This window comes from Stegodyphus dumicola, chromosome 8 (assembly GCF_044657685.1).
Source record: "Stegodyphus dumicola isolate Sdum_Otavi_A_Nest chromosome 8, ASM4465768v1".
Lineage (NCBI taxonomy): Eukaryota > Metazoa > Arthropoda > Arachnida > Araneae > Eresidae > Stegodyphus > Stegodyphus dumicola.
The window spans coordinates 50,996,542-51,014,110 of record NC_140775.1 but is presented as its reverse complement, the minus strand read 5'-3'; the positions used below and the strand labels follow the sequence as shown (position 1 = coordinate 51,014,110).

Genomic DNA, 17,569 nt, shown 5'->3' with positions numbered 1-17,569 from the left:
TATAATTGCGCTGTCGAGAGTTTTATAAAATAGATTACAATTATTTTCCCAATTTGATCTCTTTTTCGTTATAATTAGCTTGATGAACTTAAGCTTTTCTTCTAGTTTACGCATTACAGATATTAATGGTGTCAATTTCATATTATACTGGAAATTATACACAATTTCAAGCTTTTCTGAGCAAACTAGACTTTACTGATGAACGAATCAAGTTTAATAATAGCTATAACCATAAATAACATAATATTATGCTAAGGAAGAAGAAATGCTTATAACGTTTATATTTTTTTTCCAATGAAAGGCTCTAAGAAATTTATTTTATGTAACAGATTATGCATTATAAGCTTCCGTTTATATTTACTACACAGATGTTTTCATTTGCCTACGTATGAATAGAATGAAATCTTTTAAATCAAACAATAATAATGAATATTATAAAAAATTAATAACTCTTAAACAAAATATTTTAGCATCTAAACTTAAAAGGAATTGCTATAATTGAAATTAATCAAATTACACTTAGCTTTAAAAGTAGATAAAGATTACCTAAAATGAAATAGTTTAAAATATTATGAAACAGAAATAGAAAGCAGATCCTAAAATGTAATCTCATAAAGTAAAATTTCTTAAAAAACGAATAATAAATAAATATATATAATATTTTAGACAATCATTTGAAATCAAAAATACTTTGTAACAGTGATATTTGATCTGAAAAATTCATACTTTAAAAAACGAATTTGAAAAAGCAAGTATTTCAAGAAAATATCACGTATTTTTTATGTCAAAATCAAGTTTCACGAAGAACATAAAATTACTCATGAAACACAAATTTACTTAAACACTTTTTACAAGGTACATCTGTTTCATATTTGGTATACTTGGAAAGTACTTTTTATTAAAGGTTATAGTATAAGACTGATGCAGATATTTTTACGTAAGATTTAAAAGTACCATAAAGTAAATAAAGTTTTATATTATATTTTGAAACGAAATTTTATGAATCATTTGGACAAAGAAATATAAATATTTAAAACTTTGATTTATTTCAGCATAAGTTAGATTTAAAACAGAAACTCGATTTTCTGTTCTCATTCTGAAAGCACATTGTACAGATTGCATAAATTCATATTTATATATGCCTTCATTTATCATTTACGGACATTTGAAACACGTCATATGAAGTTCCTTATTTCCTCAGTTTGTTTCCGATAAATGAGACTCTCGAAAATTGTCAATCGTAATTATTTATTAAACTATTTTATATCTGTTAAAATGCATATCGATAATTATGAATAAATGAGACTCTTGGATGTGTTCCGGATTAACAAACATATTAGACTATTCATAAGATTTCAATATATTTCTTAAGTAAGTTGACGCCATTTCTATACAGATATTTTAGGAGTAAATAAATAAACTAATTGGATATTTAGGTTACTGTTTTATTTTAAGTGTTTATTTGCAACTCATTAAAATATAATAAGCTCAGAATAAACTTTTAAATACATTTTAAAAGCCCGGATTAATTTAGTTGTTAAATGCTGTTAGAGAATGTAAAACTTAAAATGTTATGGTGCATTAAAAGCCATTTCAAATTTAGTAACATGAAAGTTTTAACTCATACACTCACATCTTTGTTCATATTTGACACAAATAAAAGGTATTTCAGATAAACTCTGAGTACTCGATTACATTATATTTTGACACCTAAACTTTACTCCTTAATATTATTTTAGAACTTCTCTTGCCGAAATCTTCCATGAGTGAATATAATATATAAAGGTTATCTAAATGACATGAGTTCTTTTTGCAAAGTGAAGTCACATTCAGGTTTTGAAATATTTCTATTTTTAAATCTAAATGTATTATTTTTATATATATAAGTTTTTAGATTTATTACTTTATTTTAAGTATAAGTGCGAATTAGAACATTGGATAGGTGGTGAAAGAACTCATGTTGGTGAAATTCCTGCTTTGAAACAACGTAATTCCATGATAATAATATTTGCAAGATCCTGGAAGAAATCCAACCTCAAAGATATCCTGGAAAAAAACAATAATATTTTCCCTTGGAGCTTTAACAGGCACGGTTTCAATAGTAGAGCAGCAGCGTATAAGCTTATGACAGCAGCAGAAACACATTACTCAGAATGGATATGTGTACAAAGTTCCGAAAGAAAAAAGAAATGATTGTGTATTAATTTGATGGATGAGACTCAGTGTGGCGATATCAATGTTAATATAATCTTCCTGACAGTATTGTGCCAAAGCTCGTGAAAGAGACATAGTGGTATTATTTCTTGTCATATTTCAAACTGGTCTGCTTTTGCGACTGGACAACTTGTATATTTCAAACACTTCTATGCTACACACTTCATGATATTAATCCCGTGATGGTGTTTAATTGCATCAATAATGACGTTATACCCTACATTTAGTAAACAATTCGCGAAAATGTAGTTTGCTGAGAAGAAAACTGACTGACAATCACAAACTCATAATTTTAAAATTAACTGGAAGACATATTTTTATCCAAATCAAATCGCTTTTCAAGAATAAGTACTTTCATTGATGCATATTCTGAAGTACAGTTAACCATTCACCATGGATTCCAAAAAATTCATAATAAAAATAATTGAAGAGCAAAAATCAGGATAACTCTGCTGCTATAATGCAGGGAGTTTCCAAACTGATATTCTGAAAAACTTGTGGCTGCATGAGATAAAATTTAGGAAACAGCGAGAAAATTAATTTTTTAAGTTAAAAATACTATAGTTACATTTATATCTGCTACGAGTCAAGATATAGATCAGACATTTTAATGCTCAGGTTATGAAATTAAGTTCCTTCAGAATTGTTAGTCAAAAAGTGCACAACACGTAGCTATTGCATGCGATTTCGAACAGAGTTGCGTGCAATGGATGTATTTGCTTGAGATCTTGGTAGATTGATAATATTGTTAAGGGTGTTGTGTACGGGCTCGTAATGGAGTCTACGCACACAGAACCGATGATAGCTTGTTTCCTAAAAGAAAAGTTTTACAATTCCCGAACTTTTCACAGTAGCCTTACAGCCCCTCTCAGTACGCTAGAGAACGAGCAGGAGTTACCATTTCAAACTACTTATAACATTAGACAAAAAACTACACACGAAGACTTAACGCGTAGGCCTGCAGAGTGATCTCTTAATACTCTCATTACCCTGAGCTAAACGGAACTCTGAACTTAACTGAGAACTGATACTGTCTCCGTTCATATGTATTCCTCCCCCCTCGCTTCCTACGGATTCAATATCTACAGTTTAGCTAGCCCCTTTCTGAAAAAAAATATTTTTTTGCAAAACGATAAAAAAAATTATTATCACAAACCACATGAGTAAATTGAAATTTCCTTCGGAAAATATAGAAAGGAAAAGAAAGCTATATATCAAGTCAGCAAAAACAGTACATGATGTCATCATATTTGGGAGATACTTTTATTACCAACTGTGCGTAATTTAATTGTGCGTGACCCGGCATATATGAACATTTTAAAATTATCCATTAATAGTAAATTGCTCAGTCATAAAAAAATGTATAAAGCCATTCAGCTAAAGTTTCGACTACTGCATAAAGGAAGAGTAATATTAATCGTAATATGATTTCTTGATTATAATACTGTCAAATGACTTCAGAAATTGCGCCACTGGCGATCAAAAATGACGTAATAATTTTCTTTAAGATTATCTATAGAATATTAGTACCTAATTTCTCATTATTATTATACAGTTTTAGATTAAATGATTCATATTTATATATATATGGGTTATATGTACAGAGTGAGCCAAAAGTTCGTTAAAATTTTAAAAATTCATATAAAAGGAAGAAATTATGATAAAGAAGTGCGGTTTGCAAGAAAGGACTCACAAAGAAGTCGGATGTTTTTAGCAGCAAAAAAGAGTTTAGTTAAAAATGTCACCCAGAAAGTCAACAACTGTTTATGTTGCGAAAATTTCGCACGGTGAAAGGACTGAAGACAAAGAATGGCCCCATACCTTTGTCTCATACACTGGTTAATAATACTTGTTCTGGAACACTAAAGTTTGTCAAACGGTTCGAAGAAACTGAATCTTTGGAGGATTGCCCACGAAGTGGAAGACTGTTGTTGGCGAAGGGCCGAATTACTTCGGTGGAAAACACTGTGAATGATATGCCGGAGGAATCATCCACGAAGAGTAGCAGTGCTTGCATATCTGGAAGGCTATTTGATGTGCCTCACTCATCGATTCGACGTTTAATTGCAATCAGTGTATGAGATACAACCGGAAGACACAGCTATGATCCATTTTCCAAGTGGGCCACGGCCAGAACTGAAAGCGACCTTCAGTGGTTTTTCAACGTTTTCTGGATGAATGAACTGCACTTCACATTACACAGGAATGTCAACATCCAGAATACTCGTTATATGGGGGACGAACTTTTATCTTCCTTATATATATATATATATATATATATATATATATATAAGGGAGATAAAATATATATGTATATATATATATTGTTTCACAAGAATATACTAACTTCATACGAATAGAGAATATTTGTTAAATTCATATTTATATATATAGATAATTAAACTAAAATTAATCAATATTAAAATCAAAAGTAAATTTAAAAAACAAGGCAATTCCCTAACAATATTAATAACTGCAAACGTGGAAAAATTCTAACATTGTAGCAAACATAACCAAATTAATAAAAAATTCATCGTTAGAAAAAACACGAAAAATAAAAAAAATAAAAAAATAAAAAAATGCAAACATTTTGACTTTGTTTTTGCTTTTGATATTTATTATGTTTCTCTCTCTCTCTCTCTATATATATATATAGGTTTTCCACGGTTATATATATAAACTTAAAGCATCTAAAGTCAATATTAAATTGGAATCAAAGTAAGGGAATTCCTCAACAATATTAATAATTGCAACCTTGTATAAGGGGTTTAACAAAATATCTAAACAAATCAAAATTAAAATAAGAATTCATAGTAGAAAAATTTGAAAAAAAATGCGAAAGGGAAATTGTACAAATTATAAACATATAAGGATTAATCTCTTTTTACTGAAAGTGCAATTCAGAACTCATCAGGAGAAAATGAATTAAAGCTTCATAAAAGTCGATTAATATGTTTCGAAAACATATTTCGTTCTCCTGGTTCGTTTAAGATCGAAAACTGTAAAAAGGACTCAATCAAATTTTCATTTAAAACATAAAACTCCATATAAAACCAAGAAATTTAATCTTAAATGTACCAAAACTTTCCCTACATGCCTTCGAAACACTCGGAAAAAAAGAATAAAAGATAACATGTGCCAATTTGACTGCTAAAAAAACCGTTAAACTTTACATTATGTAAATTGACCATTCAAAAAAACAAAATGGTCTAAAACCATATTATGCAAATACGAAATTCAAAAGCAATTTCAAATAAAGGGAACAAAACAAATACACTTTAAACCAAATTTTCATTTAAACAATACTCAAAAATTGGGTGGTCCCGATTATGCTAAACTAAACTTTAATATCAAGAAAACGAAAACCTTTTCATAGAGATTTTTATAAATAATAAAACCTAATCTGAGCCTTAAACAGCTAAAAACTAAAAACTTATTTGGGGGAAAAATTGAGAAAAACGCAAACTTAATGAATTCTTAAGACGACCTTCTGATCGTAAACTAACTGAATTCTTAAGACGAAAAACTCAACTGTGTTCCTTGCCAAAGAAAGTAGAATTCAAAGCTGCTCTAGAGAAGCAAAAATTTTGTAGTTCTTGGAAAATGTATGCGATAAGATTCGGAGTGTCAGAAGCACAATAGTAGAATTAAGTATTTTAGCATGTGTTCAAAATGTCCTATGCTGTTAAACTTTGTGTGCGGAGATGCCAAATGTTGAGTGTGGTCTGTAAAAATTATTACCGACGAGGAAGGGGAATTGTCAACTCAAAAGTGGGGGCATAAGAGACTTCTAAAAGATGCTGTCCCCTATAAAATCTTAAAATTCGAAAATAGAACTGGCTCAAGTTGAGGAAAAGGAAAAATGTAGGTTATAAAATATCACGTAATCGGGATACAATACGTCTTTGAAACTAGAAGTCCCATTTTTATTAGTAAAATTAAGATTAGCCTGTTATAAATTTACAAAATAGTAGAAAGATAGTAGTAATAATTAAAAGGGAAAAGAAACAAGATCTTTATACATATTTAAATTAAATTTCTTATCGTAGTCCGTAGTCGTATCGTAGTCTTCTTATCATATCCTTATTTTTTGCATATAATTGTTTTTTTATACATATGTACACATACATATATAATGCTAATTAAAACATTAATTAAAATACTGACATTTTTTTTCTTTTAATAATTCAAGGTTTCAATTGAATTTCTGTTCCGTGGAGATGATATATAAATAAATTTTCTAATTATAAATTATTGGTTTATTACTTTGAAGCTTTAGCGCAGGTTCTAGGGTTATTAATTTACTCCTAATTATTTTAATTTAGAATATATATATTGTAGTACTATCCTGGAAATTGTAATAATCTGTCCTAAGGGAAAATATAGATTAAGAAAACAATTAGAAAAATATTAGGCAATTAAAACATAGTTACAGATTTCTTTAAAAAAGACAGTACTTTTTTATAAAACAATTCTGAAACTATAAATTAATTATTCATAGTCTAATGCTTCAAACAGGTTCATCAGGGAGTAATTATTTAAAACATTAAATAAGAATAATTAATGAGCTTTGGACACATGTATCTTCATATTGATTAGAGTGAACAAAAACTAAAAGAACATTTTAAATATATATATTGAAAGTTTTATTTATTTATTAAATTTAATAGTTCCAATTCTCAAATAATCAGAAATATACCCTAACACGAATTTAGACCTAAAAAATAACAAAATTAAAAAAATAATGCAAAATGATATTACTGCAAAAGGTTAAGCAAACAATCTCTAGATAAAAAAGAAGCATGTGAATTTTACAAATAAAAATAAAAATACAACAGATGCTAAAAAACTAATTCCGAAAATACAAACTTCCTATAGTAATAACTCTGGTCATTTGACTCAAAGTACATTACAAAAACTGAATTTATATTTCCTTAAATAAAATTAATTTAAATTAAATAAATCAAATTAATGAAAGGAAATTAATAAGTTGTCGCCGGCGAAAACCTCAGAAATAACTTTTTTCATACAAGATACTATTATCAATGTATTAAGTGTGGAGAAATCCTAAAAACAACTAAAAGGCAAGAGTAAAATTTAAAAAATGTGATTTTATTGTAATTGGATAAATATATATATATATATGATGTCGAAAGTGCTCTCTCGTATTAAATTGCTTTAAGTATAGGATTCGCAAATCGCAATTGTGTGATAATATTTATCGTAACTGTTCGATTCACCAAAGTTTGATACATTGGTGAACGAAAATAATTATCGTAACTGCTCGATCTACGATTTCTGCAAGGTGATACTTAAATAAATTCCTACCGATGTATATTTTTGTAAATTCTGTAGCATTTTTAAGCCTTATCATGCGTTCCTCATAAATTATAAAAGGGAAATAAGAATCTGATCGTAATAATACCAATACAAAGCAGCAAAGCTGTTCCTTACATTATCAATATATAATTAGCGCACGTCAGCTTTACACGATACAAATTTTCTCTTAAAATGCTCGATTGAGTTTATGATTTGATTTTTCTGTTCTTGTTTAACACCAGATAGAGCTTTTTATACGTCCATATAACAATTTCTTGAATCCCTCGAACGGACCCTTTTTTATAAAAGCTGTTCCTCTCTTCAATACATTTTCATTTTACACTGACGCGTGTTTTTCCCTCGCCCTTCATCCGACAACTTTAAATAAGCTGGCTGTCATCATTATAATCTCTTTATTTGAAAAATGATCCGACATAGATTTAAGGAACGTCGCTTCGAAAGATGACAAAAATTACTTTCATACCCTTCAGCCCATAAACAGTTTTTCACTTTTAAAATGTATAGTATTATTACCGTTCACATAATTTTAAATAAATATAAAAAGACTTGAAAAGACACCCATGCAACTACTAATCCCTGAGTTCTACATTAGATTACTTCGCACCGACGTTATAAAACAAAACACAAAATGTTAAATACTCTTCGAAAACAGAGAAAATTAAAACAACGCAGAAACTCTAATAACATATAAAAGAATGTATGTTTTGCATTTGAGAAAGGATCCGAACAAGGATTTTATATGCCGCGCTAAAAGAACAAGGTACCATTCTGTTCTTAATAATACTCTAAAGATCTTCTGAAAGGATATGTTTAAAGTAAATTGTTTTAGAATTGGGAACTTTATATATCTGGTTTAAAGTACATTGTAATTGTATATTTTATATTTCTACTTCAAATCGTATAGAATGTAAACTGAATTGATAATCCTTGGATTAGAATATTCATAATTCAAAACTTGTTTCAATTCAGTGCACGAGCTGCAGTTTTTATTCATCAGTATGTGACTGTAAATTCCTTCCTTGGAAATATTAATACGACCAACTATAATTTTACTCGACAGATAAGTTTCCGAAAATCTGTACAATAAAAGTAAAACATAAAACATATGGTTAGGACGATCGGAAAATGACTTTAGATTTATTAATATTAAATGTTAAATCGCTTTCAAGCAAATCGAACCAAAGTTTTTAAGAAAGTATTTATAAGATTTTCATTCCTAATGGACCTCTTTTTCTGAATTTTGTGCATATCTTTTGTTTTATTTCTATTTTTATTCATTTATTTATTTATTTTATTTGAACCATATGATAGTGATTATATATATAAATAAATACAGAGTGTTCAATGAAGTGTAACTACAGTCTTGATTTATCTAACTGTTAATTCTAGAAGCGCCCTTCCAAGTAACAAGTTTCTTAAAATAAAATAGAAACGTTTGTATGAGAAATACCTTTACCGTAGAAATGAGTTTCGTTTAGAATAGAAAGATCGGCAATACAGAAAGTAATTTATACTCCCTGGAAGGGAAAAAAAGCTTAGTAAACCATTTATTAATTAAATTAGCAATATTTGATGAGAAAATTAAAAAATATATCTTTATATGTAAAATTAGTGAAGATATCTAAAACAAATTAGCTGAAAAAAGCAATATTATTTTTGGAGTATGTTTTAAACAATACTCTAGCAATTTCGAGGATGACCATGCCCAGGTACATCTTCTTGAAATGCTAACACATCCTGCAAAAATGGGAGAAGGAACAATCATTTTATATCGAAAGCAATGTGCGAAGCATAGCGAAAGCGAATCTATCACCTTGCGTAGCAGAAACTACTAATTAAGTGTAAAATTTAGGAGATTAGACTGTTTAAAGTATTAGAAGAAACTTGATTGGAGCTGTTACTGTTGAACACTTTTTCAAATAGCTTCAAGATAGGACAACCATCTACAACATCATCATTGCACATCAGTATGGATTTACACCTAGCAAATCAACTACGAGTGCAATAGAACCTTGCAATAAGCCACATTCAATGTAACAAAGAAAAATAAGTTCATTCAGTTTTAATATGCTTAGCTTTAAGAAAAGACTTGATTTCGCGCTGGTGGCCTGTGGTCATACAACCACCCAGAAAAGCAAAATATCCAAAGAATATGTTTCTAAAGGCTTCCTATGAAACAGCAAAGGCATAATTCTTTACATAAACCGCATCATTGAATATCATCAGGAGTGAGGTTGCCCGCAAGATTCAGGCTTAAGTGAAAATTTATGAAACTTGTATTCAGTTCCATCACATCTCTTAATTGCCTTCAACACTCTAACGGAATTGCCTTAACTGATAACGCAGCCTCCGTTATAGCAGGAAAAACCGTAGATCATTATTAAGCATATTAAATATAACCTTCTGCCTACTCATCTTGGATATACCAGACTAAAATAATAATAAACCAAGAAAATCTAAAGCAATTTTCCTTCCAAAATCATCTGAAGACTTCTCAAATTCACAATACAATGTGAAAAAAATCAAAATTGTGCACAAAGTAATAATCGAATTAATGATCTATAGAAACCTTTTAAATTTATAAGAAAGTTTAAATTATGAATGTTTAAAATGTTTAAACTATGAAACAATTTAAATTTATAAGATCAAAAACTTCAAAAATTGCTAACAGTATAGGAAGAATAAGAAGAGGAAGTATCATTTGGTATCATCATCATTTGGTGTCTTAATCCGTATACTCAGGTTAACTCAGTAATGGGAAAAATAATACTATATGGGTCAGAAACATGGGCACAAGCTATGACCAAAAGAAAAGGAAAGCAACTGCAGGAAACCTAATTCCAATTTCTCTTTCGAATAATATGATGCTATAGAACTGTATCCAATTCTGTGTATCCCTTTGCACATTGCAGCACAGATTGAACATGCGAAAGGAGTTACCTTAAGGCTCCGAAAAAATTGCTACATAAAAGAAGAAAATATAGAACACAAATATGAATCCTCGATTAATCGTTATCAAAGAGATCGTGCAATAGGTATAAAAATCTACTGTAAAGTCCAAGACACCAAGACCAAAGAGTCACATACGTGTATTTATGCGGATGATTCCCAAATAGAAGCAGTTGTAGGTGTTAAATTACTGAATTTAGTGTAATTAAATATTTAAATTTTTACTGCCTGACTTAACATCCTTTCGATGCCGAACCAAAAACTAAAAATAATAATAATAATAATAATAATAATACAATTCTCTACTAAAAGTAATCTAATAACTCTTAATCCTAAGCTGAAGAGGAGGAGAGAAACTGTGAGATTGATCTAACCGTCTTTCATTTAATCAATAAACTTGAATCAATTAATTCAACCAAATGCAATTTTACAATAAATAAATCTTAACCTGAAAACAAAGAGGAATAAGTCTTCGCTAGTGCTCGGGAAAAAAGAATACTATCTCTCAAACAAAAACCATCACTTAAATTCTCTTAACTACGTAATCAATCAGTTTCTCAATTCTCAATTAAATCAAGATCAAAAAGGTTCAATTTCACAGTGCAAAACCTCACAAACAACCGGAAAAGAAATATTCATAATACCGTCAAACAGTTTCTCTCAAAAAAAAACCATGAGTTCAAATACAATACTGTCAATTAAAAAACATAACAATTTATCCAAAAGCAACATTCAAATAATTATAAATAAGTGGCTAGTAGAAGTATTAAAGGGCGCGTTGCGAAAACTCATAACCAATTCCCCGTGTAAACCTCCAAGTTTCTTAAAAGACTTTAACGGCTCAAATGGCTGGTCAGACCTAAGTAAGGTAACTCAAAACTATACAAAAACGAAACATTTAAATATAAAAATCAAATGAATTTATTAATTTCTTGAATATTCAGGTAGTAGGAATAACTGATCAGTAATGAACCTTAAGAAGTAAACTAACATATATACCATTCCAAAAATTACACTCATATTAATAGTAAGCGTACTATGTTTTTTTAAACATTCCATAACTCACAAATTGAATGGATGGACAAATTATCTAATCATTCGTTTACAAATACATTAAAATAACTTGCTATTACTTAAATCTTCTAATCATTTCATTTACATGTATATTAATATAACTCATTATTACTTAATTCCTGTATATATTAATATAATTGATCATAGACACAGTTTAAAAAGACACGGAAAAAAATCATCACATACAGGATGAAGTTTATACATCAGTCTCTACCGATTACCAGGGAGATTTAATAGTTCAACAAATCGTCCTGCTTATTTCATCGACCTTCTAGGCAATCTCCACAGAAACCCAAACCCTGCTAACTGCCGGACACAGATCAAGAATATTTAATGGCTGGATTCACTATGAGTTCACACCAGTTTTGAGTTCGGAAGTGATAATCTTGAGATGCTGATGAGGTGGAAACAGTCTGTGCTAAAATCCCGCAGTAAATTGCACTTTCTTCTAAAACACAAGATGCCGGATACTGCTGAAGAATATTTAATGGCTCTGTTTACCATGAGTTCATCATTGGTTGATGAAACTTCAAATAATTTCAATTTTATATTTATATACATATACTATATATATATATATATATATATAATTTATTTCCTAAACCGTATTTATTAATTGATTATATTATCTCCTAAGTTTAATTAAATAAAATAAAATAAAATAAAATAAAATAAATTATTATTAACTAACTTTGCAGCAATTGCGCAAGTAATAATAACTTGTATTCGCACTAAATGGATTTAAGTTCATACAACATTATATATATATATATATATATATATAAACGTACAAAGTGTTAGAGAAAGCTGGTTACTAGTTTAATTTCCTTATTATGGTTCTTAGGCTATGGCTCTAACTATAGGGTTTCACAAAATAAAGAATTTCAGCGATAGTAAGAATTGTTCTGTAAATATAAATTTTAATTTTTAGTATGGTGCATAGCGAGAAAATGATCAGTTCAAGTAATAAAATGTTCACTTTTTTCACAAGTTAAATATAAAATGTTGCGTGACTTTACGTAAAACATTCATGACAATATTTGAAACCTACAGTGTTATTGCTCTAGGTGCATTGCGAATGCTATTTTGTGCAATCTCAGACATCAGACCGCTAATCTAATCATATCAAGCAATATTTACTTTGAAATTTCTCGTAAATCCGAGGTAAAAAATATATAGATTTTTTTTAGTAATATTTGCCAAAATTGGATCAAAGTAAATAAATTGTTACTCTTACATCTCGGTAAATTAAAAGTAAATATATATAGCGTTTTTTGCAATAATTTGCAAAAGGCTTATGAATAGTTTACAAACTTTTTATTTTTCTCTCAGCAAATCATATAAATACTTAAATTTTGTGTATCATAAATTTGAAAATATTTCATGGTCCAACACTGGTAAGATTTTCATCAAAATCTCTATTTTCTTTTGAACAAATTTGCAATTGAAAATGGATTTTCGGGATTAGTGTCGAAGTAAAAACATCCTTACATATACACGCTTAGACCAAAGAACGACGCACAAAGAAGGTGTTATCCGAATGGAACGAAAATCGGTAGAAGTGATGTATATGTACAGAAAAACAAATTATTACATTTGAGAAAAATTGGATGATTTATTGAAGTGATAGAGCTTCACAAAGTGACAAAGTCAGTAACACGTTTGTCCACCTCTGGCCCTTATACAAGCAGTTATTCGGCTTGGCATCGATTCATAGAGGTTGCAGATGTCCTCCTGAGGGATATCGTGCCAACTTTTGTCCAACTGGAGCGTTAGATCATCTACATCCCGAGCTGGTTGGAGGGTCCTGCCCATAATGCTCCAAACATGCTAAATAGAAAAGAGATCCGGCGACCTTGCTGGTAATGTTCGGCAAGCAGTAGAAACATGTGCATTGTGGGGGCGGGCATTATCTTGCTGAAATGTAAGCTCAGGGTGGCGTGACATGAAGAGTAACACAACGGGCCTTAAACCTTCGTCCACGTACCCCTATGCTGTAAGGTTGCGACGGATGACAACCAAAGGGGTCCTACTACGAAATGAAATGGTATTCCAGACCATCACTCCTGGTTGTCAGCCTGTCTTCCGGAAGACAGTCAGGTTGGTATCAAACCGCTGTCCGGGGCGTCTCCAGACTCTCTTTCGCTGGTCATCGGGTCTCAGTTCAAAGCGGGACTCATCACTGAACCAGTGACTCCAGTCAGTGACATTCCAGTGCGAATGAGCCCGACACCACTGCAAGCGGGCTTGACGTTGTACAGAGGTCAATGGTAGTCAGCGCATGGGGCGCCGTGACCTCAGCTCCGTTTCTGTAAGCTGTCTATGAATGGTCCATGCGGTCACTGAAGCACTAGTTGCACGTACAATCGATGATAATGATGCAAATGGGCTGTGAGTGCCGCTCTGACGACTGCTCGGTCTTCACGTTCTGTCGTTTCTCTCTAGGCCTACCGCTTCCTTCTTGACGCTGTGTGCGGCCATGGTTCACCCATTCCTGCTAACATCGTCTAATAGTGGCATCGTTCCTGCTCAAATGTCGAGCTATTCGCCGATAAGACCAACCAGCTTCTTTAAGCCCAACTACACGACCTCTCTCAAATTCTGACATCTGCGCATATCGTTCACCCACCTGTATTCGAGGCATAGTTACTGTCCACCAGAGTACACGGAATGAAATTCGTGAAGAATTTATGACCTGGATTCGTAATTTCTCCTCTTAAATATCCGGCCAGCTGCGCAGATCAGATGCGCTGTAACGACAACCGTTCATTCATTGGCAGCCATTCTTTTTTGGCCTAAGAGTGTATATATATATGGACTTTAATTTAGCTATGTTCTCTTCCTGGAATCTAAACTACGTCTAAACTTTGCAGAATCTAAACTTAAAACCTAACCGCATTACGCCATTTACATTGCCGTAAGATCTTGTCTAGTCACCGTTCCAAACTTAAACAAAGGATTCAATTCTTATGTATATTCCTCTTTGTTGAAATACACACTCACTTTCCTTCTATCTTCTGCCTTGCTAGCGAGTATCATTGATTCGCTGCATCATCTATTGTCTAGAAACGCATGTCAAGTATGTATGTAAATTTTTGGGATATTTATCGCATCGTTAGTGATGTGAAGAGGTTAATAAGTATCCTAAAATTGCTTGTTAAAAAACAAAATTATGTCGGGAAACATTTATTCATGGTTTCCCAAATGCCATCCACCTATTACGCATCCTATTTGCATGTCAGCAACATTATAAGTAATTAGTGTCATCATCTATAAAATTATTAAATATCTAAATTACAATATATGTTATGAAAATTTCAGGTCCTTAAAGCTCCGTTTTTTTTTTAAGAAATTAATGCCTTAAAGATTTAAAGATGCTTTGAAAGTGATGTTTTAATGATGCTTCGTTACTTAAAGCATAATTTTTAAGGAAAAGTATTAAACTGTTCTCATTGTTGCTTCGAAATTTATATTAATTTATCCTATTAACTTATTATTACTTTAACGTCTTCATATGGTTGCAGGATGTCGCCTTTTTGAAAGACTGACAATTAATTTAACAAGATCAATAAAGTTGCTTTCTTGATGAGTAATCTGGTGTATTATAAAGCATATTACATCCAAAACTAAAGAATGTTCATCCAAAAAGTAATTTTGTCATCCTGTTTACAATAAGCAACTTACTAAGCAAATAAAATTACCACGCTTGCATTTTTTGAATTCATGCTTTATATATGACAGGATTTTTTAAAAATTTTCCATTCATTATTTTTCCTAGCACTGACTGATTTTTCAAAATCTGTACTCTATTAATTTGATTAAAAGCATGAAGCATTATTTTAACATTAGGACATATTAAAAAGAAATGTATTAATAAAACATAAAAAATAAATAAATATCATATGTGTTATAATTATCTACTTTAAAAGTATAGTTAATAATCTTCAAACATTTTATGATATACATAAGCATTAATATAAGTACTAAATGTTATTTTCAATGTTATTATAATTAATAATTATATTGCAAATTACTTTTAATGATATAATAACGCTACTATTATTTTTAATACAGTGTTAATTACTAATATTACTTTTAATATTATTATAACTACACAGTTATGCGTAAACAACCATTTTCCTCCCGATTCCCAGTAAGTTTTGTCTGATTCCTATTGGAAAAATCACTTGGAATCCTTATATTTGTACTTATTAAAGCAAACCTTATATTAAGATTCTGGCTTCTAATTTCATGTGACGTAAGCAAATAAATTTCTTACAGCATTTTACCTAAATTTAAAACTCTATCTGTTACACATTGGCAACTTATTTGTAAGTCGCCGATGTGTAAGAGATATTATTGACAGGCCTGCATTCCAGTTATCCGAATAGTTGACGGTGTTCTATAGGCTACGTAAATTCATTTATTACTTACATTCCTTAAATTTATTCCTTGATTTAAATAATGCAAAGGATAACACTGTATTGTACATATTTTTGAAGTGACTATTCAATTAATTTAGATAAATGTAAATGATAGGCAAAGGACATAAAATATGTGCACACATATACAATTACAATGTAAAAGCTATTATGTATCGTATATACTCCATAGACATAACAAGGAAAAAAACTGTTATGTATTGTATATAAATTTATTATTAAAAACATCCTATCATAAAGAAGCTAATGGCTTTTTTTGAGTCCTTTCTCTAGAATTTATTATATTTTTTAATTTAAAAATTTATTTAAAAATGTTCAAACCACAAAGGTTTAATTAATGAGCTATTAATTTTGTTATTTTACATAAATAAAAAATAATGTGTTTCATTTTATTGGATCAGAAATACAGATTATTTAACTTATTTACTCAATTAAAAATAGCTTCTTTATTTAGTAAATTAAAATAAAAATTATATTTTGAGTTTAGTTTTACAGAGTGCAAAAATAAAAATTAATCTGATTATTTTCATTTTATATAAATACCGATTACATGTACAGACCAATAAAATATAAATTCAGTACTCAATTTTGATAAAAATAAGTGTTTTAGATTTTGTTTTAAGCTAATAAAGTTGTTTATTTATTTGCTTCTTTAATTATTTATTACTTATTGAAATCAAATATGAAAAAATAATAGTCCCTTTCTTTCTTTACAGTAAATGCATATTCAGCCTATTAGTTAAAAAAAGAAGAAGAAAAGTATCGATAGTTGGATTTTTAGAAATTTTGAATTATTTCAGACTTTTAGTCATCTACAGCATTTATTAAGAATACTTAAATAATCGCTAAACCCAATAATGTGATCTTTGCGTAGTATAACAGGCAGAACTTTTATGGTAATAGCACTTACCTTTAAACAGTTTTAACAAATAAAACTTTTATGGTAATATCACTTACCTTTAAACAGTTTTAACAAATATATTCTTCTTTATGCCGAAACAAAAGTCAGAACAATCTAAAAATTCTATAGGATCAAATTTAAGAAATCCAAAGCATGTGCGAAATTAAAAAAACATTATCAGTTTTATGCTCCTACCATAAGCACATCAGCGGCGAACTAACTGTACTCATGCCGAAGAACACACCTGTTTGTACTGATTCCGGAGACGGGGAAGTACAAACTCCAGTTTCCCTGGATGCTTTAGAGCTCCTACTACTGAAAGCGCCACTTTTTAACGGTGGGAGGTATGCATGTATGAGTGCCTGTGCGTGAGTGTGGACTTGCGCTCTTTTCGGTTCAGGACATGTTCGATCCAGACTCTTCTTGTCGATTGTTAAGTGGGAATAAACGCAATAGCTTTTCTTCTGTAAGATAAAGTGCTAGAAATATTTTACTGTAACACTTTTATTCAGAAAGTTGTTTGAAGGGTTATATGCAAAGAAAAGTGAGGTATCTCAAAAGTTTTTGAGAAGATTTCTTGTAGTGGGACATTTAGAATCATTTATTTGGTCCCTTGTGAAAAGTTATATCGTAGAAAGTGGTAGTTATC

At 30.2% G+C, this 17,569-nt stretch overlaps 1 protein-coding gene across 1 annotated transcript in view; it reads right to left on the bottom strand.

Moving 5' to 3' along the window:
- LOC118183420 (glycine receptor subunit alpha-2-like) overlaps positions 1-17,200 on the bottom strand; it is a 440,072-nt gene extending 422,872 nt beyond the window's left edge. The window contains exon 1 of the mRNA XM_085821849.1: positions 16,977-17,200. The gene's annotated coding sequence lies outside the window, so the exon portion shown is untranslated. The remainder of the gene's footprint in view (positions 1-16,976) is intronic.
- Positions 17,201-17,569: the final 369 nt, after the last annotated feature.